Genomic DNA, 20,771 nt, shown 5'->3' with positions numbered 1-20,771 from the left:
ATGTCTTCCTCCACGTCTTTTTTCCAACATCCCTCTTGCTCTGAAATAGCACACATGGGGCTGGGTTGTGGATCACGTTGGGCGTGCTGGTGGACAGCGGGCTGAAAGTGAGCCCGCAGTGTGCCCAGGTGGCCAAGGAGGCCAATGGCATCCTGGCTTGTATCAGGAATAGTGTGGCCAGCATGACCAGGGAGGTGATTATCCCTTTGTATTCTGCTCTGGTGAGGCCATACCTCAAATACCCTGTTCAGTTTGAGGCCCTCACTACAAGGACATTGAGGTGCTGGAGCGTGTCCAGAGAAGAGCAGCAAAGCTGGTGAAGGAACCAGAAAACAAGACTTATGAGCAGCAAATGAGGGAATGGGAGTTGTTTAGTATGGAGAAAAGGAGGCTGAGGGGTGACCTCATCACTATCTACGGCTACATGAAAGAAGGTTGCAGCAAGGTGGGTGTCAGTATCTTTTCTCAGGTGACAAGTGATAGGATGCAAGGACATGGCCTCAAGTTGCACCAGGGAGAGATTCAGAATCACAGAATCATCTAGGTTAGAAAAGACCTTTCAGATCACCAACAACCTGACCTATCAAGTCCCATCACTAAACCATGTCCCTTAGTGCCACGTCCATGCATCTCTTGTTTCGTACCTCTAGGCATGGGAACTCCACCACTCTCCTGGGTGGCTTGTTCCAATGCATGACCCTTTCTATGAAGAAATTTATCCTAATGTCTAATTTAAACCTCTGATGCAGGCCAGGATGCCATTGGCCTTCTTGGCCACCTGCTGGCTCATGTTCAGCCTGCTGTTGACCAACATGGAAAACACCATAATGATCTGCTCTGGGAAGTGGTGGAAGCTCCATCTCTGGAGGTACTCGAGAGACATGGATGTGGCACTAAGGGACATGGTTTGGTGATGGGACTCTGTAGCTCAGGTTGATGGTTGGACTTGGTGATCTGGAAGATCTTTTCCAACCGAGATGTTTCTATGATTTCAATTAACCAGGGCACAACCCCCCCTTCCCCACTACTCATAGCACTGGCTGGCGCTGGCCATTTTCCCCAGTGCTACAGGATCAGCCCTGTGCCTCTACAACCTTGTACCCAATGTCAGCCACCGGCTCCCACACAGCCCAGTCAGCCAAAACCTTTCACCCCTTGCTCAAGGGGGTGCTAGTTGGTGGGATTTTCATGGCCCATGCAGCAGTGGCTGTGAGGGCAAAGAGGAAACTGTGACTCTGAAAGCCCTGCAAGAGCAGCAACGCTTGACTAACGATGCCCAGTGGAGGCTCGTTGAGAATTCATAGAAGATGGGTTTACATGGATGAAAACCTGTGTGCTGCCCTGCTTCCACTGATGCCCCTCCAAATCCAGGGTTTGTGCTTTTCAGGCTGCCTGACAGCAGCTGGGACGCAGTGCTTGTGGGACAGGACTTGTAGGAGTCTGTTAGCTTGACCTCAGTCCTGGGACCCCTGTAGTTTCTTGTAAACGTGCCACAGCATGCTGAAAATTACAGACCTGAGTGATTTAACATTGCACCACATGATAAATGCCGGGAATGCTGAGCAGCTAATTCAAACAAGCATAAAGTTGTGGATGCAATGATTAACAAGGAAAGTATCTTAGACTGACACAGCAGAGTTGTATGGGTGCATTTCAATTTGATATGGGTGAGTTACTGCAAATAAAGTGAGCAAACTAATCCGTACTGACATTGCAGTGCCAACAGTGCCTGGCAGCTTTCGTGGTAACATTCCTAGATGGGAAAGGACAGTTTTGAGTAAGCTGTACTCGATAAAAGTTGAATATTCACTTGCCAAAATGCATCACTTTTTAGTAAGTTTCAGAAAAACTGATTTAATATCAATTAAAAAAAGAATCAATTAGTGATGTAATATATGTACCATTATTTGTTAGAGGCTGACAGGACATCTCCTGTGAGGAGACACTTTTAGACCTGGCATGATCAACCTGTTGATTAGGTAGGAGGGTGCCTGGAGGATTTTCGAAAGTGTAAAATTATTGGGTTTTGAACTTTAAAGGGAACCACTGGAGCATGGTGTGAGTTAAGTGAATTTATCGTGCAGCAAGCAAAACATGCCAGAATGCAAGAAACCCCTGTTGTTTGTCTTTCTTTGCTGCTTTTGTATATTGATTTTTATTGAAATTGACTATAAAAAGAGCAGAAAGGGTAAATACATGAAAGAGAAATCAAAAACAAGGAAATACATCTTACAATTGACACGTGAAACCCTTTAAAATGAATCTGGGATGATGCAGGAACCCTTTCAACAGCATAACTTCCACCACTTCAAAAAAATTGTACGTAACCGGAAAGTGACCTGTTAGAGGACAAGATCTGTTGAGATGTATATATTTTCTCTTAAAAAAAATAGCTCATAAAGGAGCTCATTTCTCTGAATAAGCTACTAAAAGGAATATATTTTCTGGGTAAGGAGGTTAAACTTATTTGTTTAGCAGATTTCTGCTGAAGTTGGATGCCTAGTCAGTGAACAAATACTTCAGAAATTATTTGTGATCTAGTAGTGCCTGAGGTTTAGTTGAAATTTATGGGATGATGTTACTGACTCTTCAGGGGCATGGAAAATATTTAATTCTGTAGTGCTGGGAGAGAGGGAGAACATAGAGAGCGAGAAGAAGGGAGCTGGAGGGGTAACAATCTGCTGCAGTTAAGGGGAGCTGAGAAATATAATATGACTACAGGAGGTGACAAGCCTTTAAAGGGTCCAGGCCACTTAACACTGTAGTACTGAGTGGTGGGGACACACACACGGCTGCAAAATAGAATGCAACAGATAAAAACCTTCCTGGGGTGCCTGGTATGTTTGCTGAGGCTCTTGGGCATAAGGATCAAACAAATGGGTAGGAGATCAGTGTTTGGCCACTGCTACTAATACATGTACAGAGAAAGGGTGGAAAAGGACAGGTCGAAAGCCAAGAACCCAACCACTAATGACCTGTTTGTGAAATTATTGAGCCATGTGCTCCTGAAATCTTGGAAACCTTGTGACAATGAACAGCAAAAATAGAAAACATTACTTATTAAAAACAAAAGTTTATTTGATGAGAGCTTTGAAGGCACCAACTTGGGACAAGATAAACTGGTCAGAGTACTAAATTGAGCTAATTAATTCTTTTAAACTTGAGATTCATCTATAAATTTTTTTGACTCCTGAAGCTGAATAAAGTCATTGGTATTTTTGGATTAAAGTCATGAGTCACTTATATTTTAGATCTGTGTATGTTTCCCACCAACGTGTTACGCAGAGATAGCTAGGAGCACAGGTAAGCATGTGAACAGTGTTGTCTCAGTTAATTAGCCCATGTGGTAAACAAGAGGTAACTAATGCATCTGTACTGGTTCTAATAATTTGGTTATGTTTGGGTGTATGTCTTTATGTTGTGAAAACCTAAGCTGAAGGTCATTGTTTACACCTGCACAAATAGATGTAAAACACTATTTTTTTCCCCTTGTTCTGCTGAGGTAGAAATGTCTGGATGCTGCCAAGCTGTACCAAGCCAGAGTATCCCCTCTCAGTATCTGCTGCTGCAACAGTGAAGTCTGTTAGAGCTTGCCTTTAAGAAATGAGGATGGACCTTTAGCTCTTAAGAAGGGCTTCCAAGGTGATTTTGCCTGATTTAGAAGAATATAGAGTGAAATTTGCCTGAGAGTGAAGAAGTGATTTAAGCTTGTGATTCTGGTGCCTAAATTCAAAACTGTTGTGCTTAAAACCAGTTACTTTCAGAAAGGGTGAAGACAGGCCCCCTCTGCTCAGGATTTTACTATTGACGAGTCCTGCAGAGTGACAGCCCTCCTATGCAGCAGCATCTGCCTCACTGGTTCCTGGTGCCATTCAGAGGACAGTGGAAATTCGTAACTTTCTCTATCTGTACGGTAGACTACTCTTGTTCTTTGTGAGTTCCCATTCAGCTTTCATTTTGAAACAAAGGTGAATTTCATCTTTCTCTTTAAAACAATGTTTTGTTTCTGACTGTAGAAAAATGTTGTGCCACCAGAAAGGAAATGAAAAGAACGCCAGAGGCCAGAGTGTAAATCTCTGCCCTTTGGGTAAGTGAGCTGGGGGCAGAGTAAGAGCGTCACTTTAGCAATTTAATAATGCTTGACATTGACGGTCTTGGATAAGCTTAGTGCAATTAGTCTTTTTCACACAAAACAGTGAAAGATGACAAATTACGTTTATAGATGCAGTTTTCTTTTTGAGTTTAACTGCAGTAATATTATCTCGTCTAAAAGCAGAATGTACCCACTCTCAAGCTGCATTGTCCACAAAGGGACTTGAAGCGACTAGCTTAGGCTTCTTACTTTTAGATACCCAAAGTGAAGTCAGAAAAACCCTGTTCTTTATGACCTTAGTGAGACTTTTTTTGATCTTGCCCTTCTAACACTTTCATTTTTCTTGCCATGTGTCAGCAAGGAACCAAAGGAGTAAATACAAATGCTGGGTTATATCTGCAGTTGGTGCAACTTGCATGCCTAGGAGATTAGACTATGCTCCTTTTTCTTTTTGAGGCACATGTAAGAGGTTGATTTCCTGTCAGACTCTTTTTCAGATGAATATTTTATCCGAACAAACCGAATTATATTAGAATGACATCCTAGGGCAAGAAGAAGTTCCAGAAGTATAATGCTGTGCCGGCACTCTCTGACACACCTGTAATTGTATGTCTTAGCCTAAGGATATATCCGCGGGCTTTTCAGGCAGCTCTGCTGAGCTCTGCCCACACTGTGCTGGAGGCTGCCTTTTTGCACGTAGTATGGCACTCTGTCCCAGCTGAGACCGGGGCAGAGGTCAGGCTCATGGCCACCTTGCAATACCGTGTAGACATGCACTAAAGCCAGGTCTGTCCTGCTAAAAGCAAAATGTCAGGGGGTGCTCTCTGATCTTAGGGCCGTGTGGTGCTCATGTCCACATTGCCTAAGCTCACTCCCTACAAAAAACAGGTTTGTGCTGCTTGCTGGGATGTGCCTGGTGGCTGTCTGGTGGAAGGCTGGTTGAAATGACCCAAAGGTGCAGCAGGCAGAGCCATAACTATCAAAAGGTATGGGTACACAGTCTGAGCACTGCATTCTGTGCTTATTTTATTTACAAGTAGATACAGAGTCTTAGTGAAATAGGCAGTGTAACAGAGAAGAAGGGTGCATTTCATCTAATTTTTATGCAAGAAAAACCTCTCTCCAAGCCTTCCATCTGCAAAGGTTTAACTGATTTAAGGAGACTTGTGCTTCTGTTTGGCCACACAGGGAACAGCTTCAAGATTGGGACATTATTCTGCAAACTTTGGCTACTACTGAATGTTCCTCCTTATGCCAAAGTTTGTGATATGGAGTATATCACTGAGAAAATATTGGGCAGGCTACTTTCTTCTATTCTGGGAGCAAAAAGAAACAGCCTGCTACTTGAAACAAAAATGGTTTCCACCTGCTTCATTCAGCTGCTGGGCTGGGGCTGAAACTCAGACAGAGGGGCTGCAAGCTCCCCAGGAAGGCGCCTACACCCAGACAGACCTCATGAGAACTGAAGGAGCTGCCCAGACCCTCAGGTTCAGGGAACTCTGGAATCTGGAAGACCCGCTAGGGACTGAAGGCAGAGGTAGGTGGGCGTCATGGGTGCAAATATGCCCAGATGGACAAACTTTTCAAGCACATTGGCATATTGCGAGAAGAGCTCACCAGGCAGCATATTATCCAGGAATCCAAGTGAGAGATTGATGAATGGTCTTGTGCACTGACATGGGCTGAACGACAGTCTGGAGAAGACAAGGCTCTGGGAGACCTCATTGCAGCCTTTCAATACTTAAAGGAGGCTTATAAAAATGATAGAGAGTGACTTTTTACGTGGGCAAATAGTGATAGGACAAGAGGAAACAGCTTTAAATTAAAAGAGGGGAGATTTAGATGAGATGTTGTAGTGGGTTTACATGGCAAGGTTTTGGTAGCAGGGGGGCCATAGGGGTGGCTTCTGCGAGAAGAATCCATAAGCTGCCCCATGTTAGATAAGGGCCCCACTGCCGACCAGAGCCGGGCCAATAAGTGATGTTGTTTGCGCCTCTGTGAGAACATATTTAAGAAAGGGGAAAAAAAAAAACAACACAACAGCTGCGGAACAGCAGCTGGGAGAGAAAGAGGAGTGAGAAACAGCCTTGCAGGCGCCAAGGTCAGTGAAGAAGAAGGGGGAGAGGTGCTCCAGGCGCTGGAGCAGAAGTCCCCTGCGGCCTGTGGTGAGGCCCCTGGTGGAGCAGGCTGTCCCCCTGCAGCCCACGGGTCCCACACGGAGCAGATCTCCACGCTGCAGCCCGTGGAGGAGCCCCTGGTGGAGCAGGTGGATGTGGCCTGGAGGAGGCTGCGGCCCATGGAGAGCCCCCGCAGGAGCAGGCCCCGGGCCGGAGCTGCAGCCCGTGGAGAGGAGCCCACGCAGGAGCAGGGGTCTGGGGGGAGCTGCCGCCCGTGGGGGACCCGTGCTGGAGCAGTTTGCTCCTGGGGGATGGACCCCGTGGTATGGAGCCATGTGGGAACAGTTCTTGAAGAGCTGCTGCCTGTGGGCAGCCCCTGCAGACTCAGTTCTGGAAGGACGGCATCCCGTGGGAGGGACCCCACGTGGAGCAGGGGCAGAGAGTGACCGTGAAGGAGCGGTGGAGACAAAGTGTTAGGGACTGGCCACAGCCCCCATTCCCCCGTTCCCCTGCACCATTTGGGGGGAGGAGGTGGAAGAGGGTGGATGGGGAGAAGGCGTTTTTGGTTTCTTTTCTTTGTTTCTCACTTCTCCAGCTTGTTAGTAATAGGCAATAAATTGTACTGTCTCCCTACTCTGAGTCTGTTTTGCCCGTCACGGTAATTGCTGAGTGATCTCTCCATCCTTATCTTAACCCTTGAGCCCTTTGCATTGTATTTTCTCCCTCTTCCCCTTTGAGAAGGGGGAGTGAGAGAGCAGCCATGGTGGAACTCAGCTGCCCACCTCAGTAAAACCATGACAGATGTTAAGGGGAAATTCTTTACTCAGAGGGTGGTGAGGCACTGGAACAAGTTGCCCAGAGAAGCTGTGGACTCCCCATCCCTGGAAGCGTTCGAAACAAGGTTGGGTGGGGCTTTGAGCAACCTGGTTTAGTGGAAGGTGTCCCTGTCCTTGGCAGGGGGCTTGCAACTGGGTGAGCTTTAAGGTCCTTTCCAACCCAAACCGTTCTATGAAAATATACATGCAATTGTGACAGGCCTTTTTTTTGGTTTAAACTGTGATTATGAGAGTGGTGTAGTACACCTCATGGTGGCTGCCAGCAGTGGAGGATCTGTCCCCCTGTGATATAAAAAAGTTGCAAAGATCATAGAGATCACAACCTCTTTTTTTTTTTTTTTTCTCCCTTTCTTTTTGGAAGCAGTAGAAAGCTGGAATTAACGGTGTAAAATCTTAATGAGTAGCTTGTGCTGAGCAGTGCGGTTCATCTCAGTTATTCTGTCTCGAATGTTTACCAGCCAATCAGAACATTCCTTAAAACCAGAGATTTATAATGAAAAGTCAGCCCTAATTGAATTTCTTCATTAAGAACACCATCAAACAGATACAGAACACCTTACAGCACCTTGTTTAAATTAGATTCATTTTTCTGATTAATTATTAAAAGGAAAGTTTAAAAAATCATAAAATCTTAAGTGCTATTAAAAATTGATTAGGAATGCATTCTTTCATTGACCCAGTTTGTATTTTTTTTTTAATTTTTTTCCATCAAAGCTAATACATTTGAGTAGCTGCCTCAGACAGAAGTTTGTAATCATTTGGTCATCAGTCAATTAATCACAGCTTCATAAATATTGATCTCAGATTACATTTATTTTTCATTCTTGAAAGATAGTTTTTTATTAATTTAGGCTTACTCCCATACATTGTGGTTTACGCTGAAATTATTTTTAAAAGTTCTATTAAAATTTAATTTGAGCAGCCAGCTAACAATGCAGTCATCGCACATTGTGCCACCTTTCGGCAGGTTTGTCACCTCATCCTGAAAGGTCCTGTGTACCCACAGTGCGTACCAGTAGGGCCTTCTGGCTGGCATCTGTCACCTGTAAAAAGCCTCTTTAGTTGGAAGTTGCAAGCCACTGTCATCTCAGGCAAAAGGAGTGATTTGAAAGTAAATGTGGATTTTTTCAAGGGAAGAAGATGGTGCTCTGGAGTTTCCTGTCCCACCCTCAGTGGCTGTGTTCCTGATTCCTCTTAGTCCATCACAGGTAGTAATGGGTTCCTGATGGCCATCCAGTGCTGTGTCTGCTCTGCTCTTTGGCCTCTCCCAAGCTGCAGACAAGCCATGTGAGTAGGTGCGCTTGTGGATACACCTATCAAGTGTGCCATGGTCCTGCTGTAGTCCCTGTCATTGAGGTCATACACAAGGCAGTGACCCATTCCAGGATGGGGAAGGTACCTGGAAGTGCTCTTGCAGAGTCTGCTGCTGCATCTCTCATGCCTGGGTGTGAACCCAATACTTGTTTTTGTAGCAGTTGCATTTATAAAGAGAACTCTGTAAGGATTTTTAAAGAAAAATGCTGTAAGGAAGGGTCTGGGCTCCTCAGTGTCCATACAAAGTGGAGTTGTGTGAACCCCTGTCAGCAATCCTTATTTTTGCTGATATTGGTGTGTAATTTGGAGAAGGGATCATTTTTTCATTTTTGTGACCACTCATGTATCTAAGATTGGAAACCACACAATTCAAGTCCTTGAATCCCAAATTCCTTTTCAGAGTTCTATTCACCAATCAAAGTGTACTATTCATTTACCATATATTCTACTGAAAGATGACATAATATGTTCATATGTGCCATATCCACAGCACTAATTTTTCCCATAAAAATGAAATCAATCTACAGCAAGTTCTCAGACCCCTTTTTTTTTTAAATCTCAGTTGTACCCAGGGCTTTTGTGCCCTTTCAGGAAAGTCATCCCATAAGGCTGATGTCAGAGGCAATGTACAGAGACCATCCAAATAACACATTTGTTTTATAACTTTGGCTATTCATAAAGAGATTGGTAAATAAGATCTTAACTTATAAATAAGTTTTTGCTGTCTCTGATCTGTTTGCTACCCCTGTTCTCCTCATCTGTATGCTGCCAAGTGAAACTCATTTTTAACTTTCTCTGTCCATGAGGCATCAAGATCTTGGACAGAAGTTGTTTGTTTTGTACTGTGGCAAATTAAGGAGTGTTTGTATGTAATTGTCTGCTATGTGGACAGTCATGTCCAGCACAGGAGTGCTACAAGTGGTGGGTGTGTTAAGTTACGCCATTTATATCCTTAAAAAGATCCCTGTCTGTTCTCTGCATGTTGCAAAATCAGAATCGTGTTTCTGAGTCCAGTTGCAGCTGATACCTTCAAATTAAAGTGATGCTAAGGAGATCTTGTAAATATCTGCTGAGCACTTTTTTAGAATAGTGTGGCAGTCTGAACCAGCTGTCTCTTTATCCTGTGTTTTGACAGATGCTAGTGTGAATGTGAGCAGTGTGTTAAGTTTTGTACTAAACTCAGTAATCCTGGACAGTCTTTCCTGGCAGAAAAGAAGACAAAGAAAAGCTGCAAAACAATAGAGAGATATGATTGTAACAATGCCCCAGCTCTTCCCGGATTTTTGCTGTAACACCTGCAAAATGGCCCAACTGGAGTTTTTGCACTGAAATATTGTGTCACTAACTCACTGCTCAACAACTTCAGCAACTCACTGCTCAACAACTTCAGCACTTCTGAGAATGAATCCTGTAGCTGAATATGAGCTACTAGTTTATGGAAATGCATTTTTTTTTTTAAAATTTTCAATATCTCCCTAAATACACAGAGTTGTTTTAATCCAGAATATGCAAAACTGTGTTTCATAGGGATAATTTTAACTTCATGTAAGAGAAAAATGTTATCTTTCTTGCTAGTATATGCAGTAGATATTTCTGTCTCTCTGAATTTCGTATTAATTGGATTAAGTTGATTTAGTAAGTTTAGCTGATTTTTGAAAGGCTTTCAAATAGATTTATTGTTAAAAATGCAAAAAAGTGTTGTTTTGCCTTTTACTGATGCATGTATTTACCCTTGGCTCAGAGTTAGAGACTTCTGGAGTATGGTGGTAACGAGGGCATTGCATATGGCTCCTTGCAGGACCAGGCGTTTGTCAGCAGGATATGCAAGATGCTATGGACTCAAATCAGTCCCAGGTCTTTCCTGCTTGACTTACCTCTGAAATCTACAGTCCCAGTTTCTCTGTCTCTTCGTTGCAATTAAACTTTACAAAGGTGTTTAGCATACAAGTAATTTTTCTTGTTTTCTCTGATGGTAATGTTATAAAATTTGAACCAAAATACTCCTCCCCATTTTTAATAGTTCATGATAGCTTGTTAGACATGACTTCAGAGACTTCAGAGTGCTCGGGGGACACCGCAGCTCAGGTAAATGCAGACTTCGCCTCTGAGGCTAGTTTCAGGAAAAACACAGTTAAGAAATAGACTGCTGTACAGATCTTAAATAGACAAGAGAGAAAGGGAGGGAAGGATATAACATACATCCAGGAACTGCTGGAGTTTTATAAGCTTTGTGTTATTGTTTTTTAAATCTATCCAGGGGGGTTATGTTAGGAGGTAAACGGAAAAATGGAAAAGCAAAGATAGAAGCAATTGGAGAGAACAGCCAATAAGCGAAGGGAAGAGAGGGTCCGCTGTGAAAACTGCAGAGGTATTCAGACAATGTTATCAATATCCATCAGCTCCCACTTGAACGGTGGCTGCAGCTGTTCTGCCAGCTTCTCTCCTCGGTTGGCTCGTCCCTGCAGCTCCCCCTGCCTCTCCGTGCTCGTGTAGATGACGGAGATGGAGGCTGCACAAGTCCCAGTGGCCACGAAGGGGACTTCTCCCAGGTGCTTTCACTCTTTAAGGAACCCCTTCATGAAAGGTACGCAGCTTTCATCTGGGGTATCTGAAAAATGAATGAGAGGTTTTTCGTAGATTCCTCTTTACCCAGCCAAAAGATGTAGACATTGACATAAGACCAAATCTTACCAAACACTTCTGAGAGTCACTGCAGAGAAACGGAGCTTTTTAGGACATGATGCATCATTTCTTAAGATAAACGTCCTAAGTAGATTAGATGAATTATATTCTAAAAGTGCCTTGTTTTTCTCTATTGACTGTAAAGGGACCCTAGGGTGAGTAGACCAAACACTGTAAATATGTCTTAAGACAGATGAGGTGAATCCCATACTTTGTATTGGGAAGCTGGAATGAAGAGACATCTGTGTTACAATTCAATATGATCAACGAAAAGCAAAAAAAAAAAAAAAAAAAAAAAAGGAACTCTGACAGGTAATTAAAGGTCCTGATTTCAGTGACATTTTTGTAATCATATCCTAAGTTCATTGGGTTTTAGGCCCATCTGTTTATCATCTGGGGGGAGACGAAGCCAGGCTTGATTACAACTCTGCTTTCCCTGAAACCAGCCACTTGCTTACTGATTAATTTGTAAATAAACCATTCTGCCAGGTATACTGCACCAATTGCTTTCTTTGTAAGCCTCACTTGCTATAGAACACCCTTTGAAAAGGATTACACTCAGACAATAAAAAATGTGGGTTTTTTTTTTGAACTTTCTTCTCCATAGTTTACTTTTTTTTTTTTTCTTTTTCCTTTTCTCGGGTATTTTCTGTTATTCAGGAATAGAGTTATGATGACTTAAAAGAGGATAGTAAAGGCAGATGATGAATACATATATTTGCTGAGAGTGTTTGTAGGAAAGCCGGACTGGTGTATCATCTCTGCTGAAATATATGGGTAATTCATTCGTGAAGTGTGATCAGCAAAAATCAAGGACTACTTATATCTGGCCTTTGCTTTGATTTGCTTGTTAAAGCTCATTGTAGAGAGTCAAGAAAAAACTTTGATCTTATGATATTCTCCTGAAAAGCCCCCAAATTTCCCTGGAACTGAAGACCAAGGACCTCAGGGGAGGCAGCCTGCAGTGCCTGTGCCCGGAGGCCTCTGTGCTCAAGCTCTTCTTCTGACTTCAGTGGGAATTTTGTCTGAGTACAAAGAGACGAGCAGGAACCTAGAGTAGGAGTAGAGGCCATGTTGCATCTGCTCCTGAAAATGAAGTTTATGAGGGCCATGAATTTTTCTTGTTTGTTTTGATTTTTGCTGTAACAGGCTATGGGTATTTTAGATTCAAAATGGATGCCTTTAAACTGGAAGGAGAACTGTACTCACACTGATAACTTAGTAACACATCTAAACGTCTTTTTCTAAAAGACTTCAATTTACCTATTAAGACCAAATAGACTGTCTGTTAATTTGACAGAATATCCATGTTCCCTGAACTTAGGGCTATAAAAATTGTTCATCTGCTCAGTCACAGGCCATTTAATTTTGGATGCATCATTGCCAGTTGGTTACAGTAATTAGCATTCTCTGTATTGTGGCAGCTTCCCTGAAGCTATGCTAAGTAGGGTTACACTTCTTTATGGAAACATAAGCAGCCTTGTGCAAATGAGCCTGGCCACCCATCTTAGAGACAGACGCCTTAGCTACAGCTTCTTGGCTCAGGGTGCCCTATATGCCCACCTGCAGATCTTATTTACTGGTTATTAATGACATGAAGTGTAGGCAGCTGTGAAAGGCACAGCATGGCAGCTTAAAACCTCCGCTCCAAACTATTCTCTCAGCCTTGTCATTTCTTTGAGTGACACCTGATTACCTTTTTTTTCCCCTTCCTTCATTATACTTTCTTTTAATGAAGTTATGGGATACAAATCAATTATTTGGGTGTAAATTCTGTGTATGTACATTTATAAACCTGTGAGCTGAGGCCAGCATTTGTTAATGCAGTTATTTGCTAATTGAAAATAGGGAGGTTCAAATAAAAGCATTTTGATCAATCCTTCCCAACTGTGAACATATGATGCAGATATTTTGATTGGATATGTTTTTTCCATATCTTTTCATACCTAAAGTAGTATTTTTATTGTATTTTTAATAGAAACACCAACTGCCAGTACAGGAGTATGAGAAATGCTGGAATTGTTCTTTTGTAAAGTCTAGAATAAACAGTACAATGGCTAAAACCATAAATAAATTAAAGAGAGGCCAAGTTTTTTTTTTTTTTTTCAATTGTTCTGCAGACTGCACACATTTCCTTGCTCTGTGTTGAATATCTGTGCTTCCTTTTCGTTTCCTGGGAAACAAGTGAGTGGTTTTATGCACTGCAAGATGTACACTAAGAATAATTCTTCCCATTTAATCCACTCTGATTTTTACTTCTTAATATACTGGAAGGTAACTAATATTTAATACCATGAAATGTATCTGTGCATGTTTAATGATTCAATTAATCAGAGAGAAACCTTCTTTATAATTAAATATGGATAGGCTATAGTCTTTTCTTCTCATTGACTGATGCTGCTGAGAATAAGGGATAAGAATAATTTTATACTATTATTCTGTTTGCATTTTATTAGAACTTTGGACTGTTTAGGTGAGTAAAATCAACCATAAAAGTGCATTTTTTCTTAAGAGTTATACAGTCTGCAATTTCTGTATTCCATAAAAGTCTAACCGTTTGAACGTCACACCAATCCTGTGAAGACTAACACGTTTAAGCACAAGAGAAGTTCAACTAATGCTAATGTGATTACTAGCATTAAGTTTGAAGCAGGTGCTTGAGGCTTTGTAGGCTGGCGTTTTCAATTCTGAGCTTTTTGGAAGAGGCCCCATGTGAGCTTGGAAGAGACTATGTATGCTTGCTCTGTAAGAGCCAATTTGACTGTGACTTGAAGCCTTAACTTGTCCCCTTATAAGTAGCAATTTTATTAATCTGGTTGTGGATCTCTGTTGACCTGATTATTTAAAGAAAGGTTACAAACCATCACTACAACTTGTATTTATTTTTCTACAGCTTCATACGAAATTCTGTAACTATAGGATACAAAAAACCCAACCGTCTTCAATACAGTATGCAGATGGGGTGCATATATTGGCAAGTTAATAAAATAAAGAAATTATGTACATAGAGGCTGATTTAAATATGGAAATGGAGATTTCCTGCTTCTTGACTTTGTATAAATTGTTGAATATATTTGTTTAATGATTTATACAGAGCCTCCAGCCATAGCAACTAGGTGGTGTTTACAAAAGTTAAAACCTAAATTACATGTACGATGGTCTTCATTAAATGACCACTTCTGCTGCCAAGGATACCATATGTTAATAGTCATGTTGTGAGACCATACCTATCTGTTGAAATGCCTTTCTATTTTCCTGCCTGCTTACCTACCTACCAGCAGATGCAGATATCATGATATGCCATTGTACGAGCGATGCTGTTACACTGTAAATATGTAACTTCTAATTTAAATAGTTTAATATAAATGTGCTTTTAAGTTTTTGTGAACAGAGTTGAGTATACCTAGAGTACTTCGAAATGAATGCTTGCAGCTGGCTATGTTTCCCAGAGGAAAAATAGGTCTGTTGTATATTACATCTGTATGGGCTGGTGAATTGAGATAGCAACCCCAAGTTTGATTAATTTAGCTTTCCACTGAAGGCAGAAAGACTTTAATTTTCAAGTTTTTCACTGCACACATATCATATAGTCATATTTTCCAACATTTGAAATCTGTCTGAAATACTCACTTGTGAAGCCATCTTGGATAGTCCTTCTTCTATGTATATATATCTTTACATGATTGTAAGTGTTCTACCTCCTAACAGGGAAGGATGAAAAAAATGAGAAATATTCCTTTGGAAAGCAAAAGTTTGTGAGAAATGCTCATTTGGAAAGTCACATGTTCCTTTGGAAAGCTAAAGGCTCCTTTAGGCACAAAATGACATTTCTAGCACCAGCAGATTGGGAAATGACACTTAAAAATTAACTTTATAACATACAAAAAGGTTATCACAAGGAAGAATTTTGCACATGAATTATGGACATTGGCAATTGTGGATAGAATTCCACTTTTGGTGAGAAGACTTTTTTTAAGGCAAATTGAACATGAGAATGTGGCTATTTCATGTTTAGAATGTTACACAGTCATATGGATATTGGTTTTGTACAGGAGACAAATATTCCTAAGTGTCTAGTTAATATTGTCTTATATCGATACAAGGTATCAATATGAGTATGAAGAAGAGTACAAAGAATAATCAAGCTGATTTCTGCTGGGTTCCAACCTCAGGATTTCTCATGAATGAAGTTTCCTGAAAAAAAACACCAAAAAACACAACACCCCAAGATATGAAAATAGCTCATGGAAAGGCTTCACAAGGAACTCTAGAGGTTCTTCTTTAGATATCCCTCAGGGTAATAATGCATCAGGGAAAATGGAATAAAACAGTATTGTACTAGAACAGTAATACTAGCATTCTAATATTAAACTATACTTATATAAGGATAGATATGATTTTTTATACATGATGTCATGGTAGAATAAAAAGATGAGCTTATTCCAACTTAAAAATAACATTTGCATTCTTTTACATCAAATAAGAGGTACTGAATCTGGAAGGATAAATACTAGGTGAAGTATACTGTAGTGAGCATTGTTTCAAAGCTTTTTTTTTTTTTTTTTTTTTTTTTTTAAACCAGATCCTGTCACAATTATATGAAAAGCCAAAAGGGAACTGTTTGAAAGGGATTGTTGAAAAGGTATGTTTCCTGGCAGTGATCCATCAGCAGACAGTTTTAATTTTTGGCCTGTATGAATTAATAAGGGCTATTCCACATCAAATTGTGGCCTGACTGGGAATCCATATTTGTAATGAAAACACTGGTTGATAGGATCATGACTTGGGCATAAAATCATAACATGTCCATCAGAAATGGTGAATGACAGCCTCTCCTGAGGTCACCCCTCAGGATGAACAGGATGGGGGCTGATAGGCACCATCCCGTTTACAGAACTTTATTGTTATTTTCTGTCGTTAGACTTCTTGCTTGAACAAGCACATGAAAATGCTTAATAAACAAGTGGTGCTTTTCACCAGCATTTTCTTTAACGAAAATCTTCAGCTGAAGCTATCAAAGCCGTATGGACAAAGGACTGCTTATTTCTGTTGACAGCATTCAGCAAACCCAACAAACCCTCAAGCTAATTCAGATAATCTACCAATTCAAAAGAATGTCTTTAGGGAAGCATGAGGTCATTATTGCAAATGTATTGCCTAATTTCTGGATACTTCAAATGTAAATAAACTTCACTGATATTGTAGTGCACAACATATTTGAAAATTATGTCCTGGATGACTAACTGGACATCTGAAAAATAACATAGTAAAAGTTACAAATCATTTTGAAAATATTGGATTTTAAGGATTTTCTAGATGTACTTAGGATCTATATCTAATCATTATTTGCAATTAAAATTAATATCCTACTTCTGTTTACTTTTGTTTCATTTTGTATTGATTTTTTTTTTTTTAAATCTATGAAAGACTATAACAGTTTTTTCACTACCTTATTTCAATTTATAGTCTTTCTATAAACTAACTATCCTGAAAAGCCGGTCTTCTATTCAGCTGGAAACTTTTGGGCTAAACTACTGTTTGCAATTTTAGATTTATCACATGAATGAATTCTCATGGATTGTTTTCAAAGGATTTACTTCAAAGAATTTTCTTTGTCAGCATAGGTCAATCCAGTATGCAACGTTTTGTATTAGATGTTGAGGGAAGCCAGTCCATCAGGTTAAATAATTTTCCATATTCTTGAATCAGACATTAAATGTAACCCTGTTGAATTCATATGACTGTTGTTTTTAAGGATCAGGTCCAAATATTGTAATAGCTGTGGTACCTTTTACTTTTTAATAACTTTTACTTTCCATGGCAGATTTCTTTCAGCACTCAACCCTTCTTGGTCTTTTTTTTTTTTTCCTTTTTTTTTTCTGTCGTTCTACGAGTCTATCTTTTCTTGCATTCCAGATTCCAACCCAACTTCCATTTTTCTTTTTTACTCCTTTATACATTGATGCCATCACCAACTTATAACCTTTTTTAAAATATGAAAAAAGAGAGCTGATGATGTAAAGCTCTGCAAAGCAAAACTGGAGACGCTCATAGCGATCTACAGAATTTGAAGAATGCAATTGCCCAGGTGGAAAACAGAAGAGTTGGGATAGTAGATGGTCTAACAGGGAGTTGAGGGTAATCGGGTGCAGTGGAGAGGAAGAAATAGAGTGCTAACATCAGGTAATACCGTGAGATTTGTTGGGCTGCGGAACAATCCCTGAAGGAATCCTAGCTACTAAGTTTCTTTTTAATCTAGATTGGGCAAAGCATGAAAAATATGCTTAAAATAGGTTATGATACTGTGTTGGCAGGAAGGTGAAAGAGGTGGTCCAACAAATCTCACCTACCTCTATAACTCAGTATATTCAGTATAAGGTATTCTTTACATGCAAATGCAGCATATAGTATAGACTGATACTATATTGAATAAATAATGCAGTCACATTCTGGGGGTTTTGTTGTTGCTGTTGTTGTATCATAGGTTCTCAAAATGCTTTACACTGATACATAACCATCCTTGTATCACAGCTGCTGACATCTGTCTCACAGCAACACAACTTTTAATTTTTATTAATTTATCTATAGATTTATTGTATTTATTTATTATTCCTGACTCTGAAGAGCAGATATATAAATGTAAGGAACTCAGATTCATTACAATAGTAGTTAAATATATGTATTTTCAATATCACAAAGAGGTCTTTAAGGGAAGCAGGTTCCTCGTGGCCCCTTTTTTCAGTAAAGGATACAAACATATGGGTAACATACAAAGAATAACCACGGGATTTTTCCTTGGCTGAGAATGCATACCTTCCTGTTCATCACTGACAGCAGCATTGTTACTTACCCGTGTCCAAATATCTTTCCCAAGAAAAAAAAAAAGAAAAAGCTAATGATTCTTCTCAAAAGTCCTGGAGGCCAACAGAGGAGATAACCAGGAAGAATTAGAGAATGGAGAAGGAGTGAAGGGACAGCTACAGTGGTAAGGTTCCCTCACTTGATGTTTCTAGTCCAGAAACTTCCTTTCTGAACAAAAAGTGTGGAGGAGTGGAGAGGATATGGCACGAGCTTTGGCCTGTTAGATGACAGTTACTGCCACCCGTGGGACTAAGCACATCCTCAGCAGCATTACTTCTTAAACTCTGTGTATGAGGGAATGTTCATGTCCCTTTCATTGTGCAGACTGGGGAGTAGTCTGAATCCTGCCCAGACAGCAGCCTGGGTTTCCTTAAGTTGAACTCAGAGTAATAATAGCAGCATAAAAAAACAACTATGAGAGTGCTGCATGCAGTGGCCTAGTGCTCCCAGTGTGTAGTTGAGATATGGCCAGAACATGTCCCTGGACCTTAATAATGGGCAGTGCCCTTAGCAGGACTGATTTCTTGCTGTAAGTTTTGGCTTAAGCAGTGGAAGGCAAACAACCTGAGCATGCTTTTTTCTGTGACACCAGCTCCCTTATGCTACTCGCACACTGCTTTGTAAGGGGTTCTAAAGCATGGAAATTGAAAACCATGCAGCACTTACACTTTCTCATGTAGTTCATGAATCCCAGTGGCTCTCTTTCAGACCTGGCATTTTCCCAGTAGCAGAACTTCACACATATACAGAATTTGATGCTGAGATACTTCAGCTGCTAAGCTTAGGTTTTAAATTTTGGATTTCTGGATTAACTAGTCTTGTATTAGAGATTTTAAATTCTGCCCAAGTTGTCCTGTGGTTGCTCAAGTCTCTGTCTGGATGCAACTTTCTATATATGCAGAAGCCACAGTTCCCTAACCTTTGCTTCACCATAGATGAGGCTTCTTTTTCTCAGCATCACTGTTGCATCCAACAAGACAACAGCCCTGGTTTGAATCCATAGCTTCTGTAAACTCAGATTTTCAGATCAGCCTTCTGAGCACCACCACCAAATAATAATAATAATAATAAAAATAAAAGGACTTGCTTAGGAGCAGCCACTATTTTAGTTGTATCTCTCAGACAAGGAAATAAGTTGTCTTTTTTTTGTTTTTTTTGTTTTGTTTTGTTTTGTTTTGTTTTAAGACAGATGTGATAATCTTTCTTATTTTTGAGTTATGGTTGTACGAGTTATATTCTTATGTTTCCTGTTTGGTCAGACTTACGTTTTTATTTCTGTGCAATGTTATTAGTTTTGGCCCTCTAGTGAATGACATTTCCATCACTATCTTCTCCCCTCCGTTTGACCCTACAGAAGTAAATTAGACTCAGCCCCAAGAGCTTTCGGAGACAGAGGTAATCTTCTGGTGTATTTCGAAGTGAGATTCTTGTATCTGATGGAAAGCTTTAGTTATGACAGCAAAACAAATAGTGAATAAATATGTTTTTAGGTTTGTAAGTGGATGTCAAGGACAGCAACTAAGAAGGAAAATGACCTGCCCTGGCACTGTCCCCTTCACTTCCACTGGGAGCTAGGGAAGCAGAGAGGGGAGAGTCTGGGTAGCAGAGTTGAGCCACTGTAAAGACTTGCATCTCTGTTAACAGCTTGCCAAGGAAAACTGATGCCTGTACATTAATCTGAATTATCACAGTCAGTTTTCCTTTTGCAAACAACTCAGTCATAGCATCATGATCTCTTTCTTGAACAGGAGATGAATTTAGCACAGCACGTTGACAGCACTAGAAAACATAGAGAAGGAGAGAATAAAATTAACTGATATTAGACAAATCAGAAACAGAATAGACTGAGGCCTGACACAACTTTCTTTTCCTCTGGTTATTAACACCATAATCCTGCTTTCTTTCAGTACTCCCAGTTCTTTTTTTCCAAACAAAAATCTCTGCATCTTTTGAGTTGCTCTGATATGTCTTTTTTTTTTTTCCTAGCAATTTATACTTAATTTCCTCTTTGTGGATGAAGTTTCTTTTAAGCTCCTATCAGTAACTTTCTAACTTTAAACAATAACCTTATTTTTAAGCATGTTTACTAATTTTAAAAGCCCATTGCATTGCTTACTATGCTTCATATTGGTCTTAGAAACCTCCTGTATAGTTTTCTTCATGGAAGTGGTGCTGCTTACATACAAATCTCTTGTTCACACTCAGGAATAAATTTGCCAGTACTGAATCAAAACTCATTAAAATCCAATATTCTGATGGGTTTTGGATCAGACTTGCAGTGGTCTTTCAGTTTTAACTCTTCTCTCCTTTTTGCTTTCATGCCCTTGAGGGTACAGTACAACAGTACCACAATGTACTGTGACAAAGGGTCCACCCAGTTTATGCTATGGTCAGTATTTCAGATGTTTGTCAACAATTTTCTTATACCAGACCTTCACCTTCTCTTCCTTTTTTTTTTCTTTTCCTTTATGTTGATTGGTTGGTTGTTTTATTTGAAATTCTCTGGTATCATAGTGCCATAGGGAAGTAAATCATTTTTCTTTTGCAGTCATGGTTTCAGTGGCTCCTCCAGCAACTCACAAACCCTTTTTTCCTAGTTACATCTCTGAATAGTGTGTTGTGTTCAGCACATATTCCCTTGATGGGCAAGCAGTTCCGATCTGGGATAAGCATTGTAACAAATAACATAGGATACAAAGCTTTTACTTTTCCAGGAAGATGAATATGTAGTTCTCTACTACTTTCTTTTTAAGGAGACCTGGAAGACTCCCTACCACCAAAGTAGCAACTATTTTTGTTTTGTTTTATGGCTGTGTATAGGTGCTGAAGGCTCCTTGAATTGAGAAATGTAACGGATCTGCAATTTTG

Source organism: Anser cygnoides, chromosome 1 (assembly GCF_040182565.1).
Source record: "Anser cygnoides isolate HZ-2024a breed goose chromosome 1, Taihu_goose_T2T_genome, whole genome shotgun sequence".
Classification (NCBI taxonomy): domain Eukaryota; kingdom Metazoa; phylum Chordata; class Aves; order Anseriformes; family Anatidae; genus Anser; species Anser cygnoides.
This window is presented reverse-complemented; position numbering follows the sequence as displayed.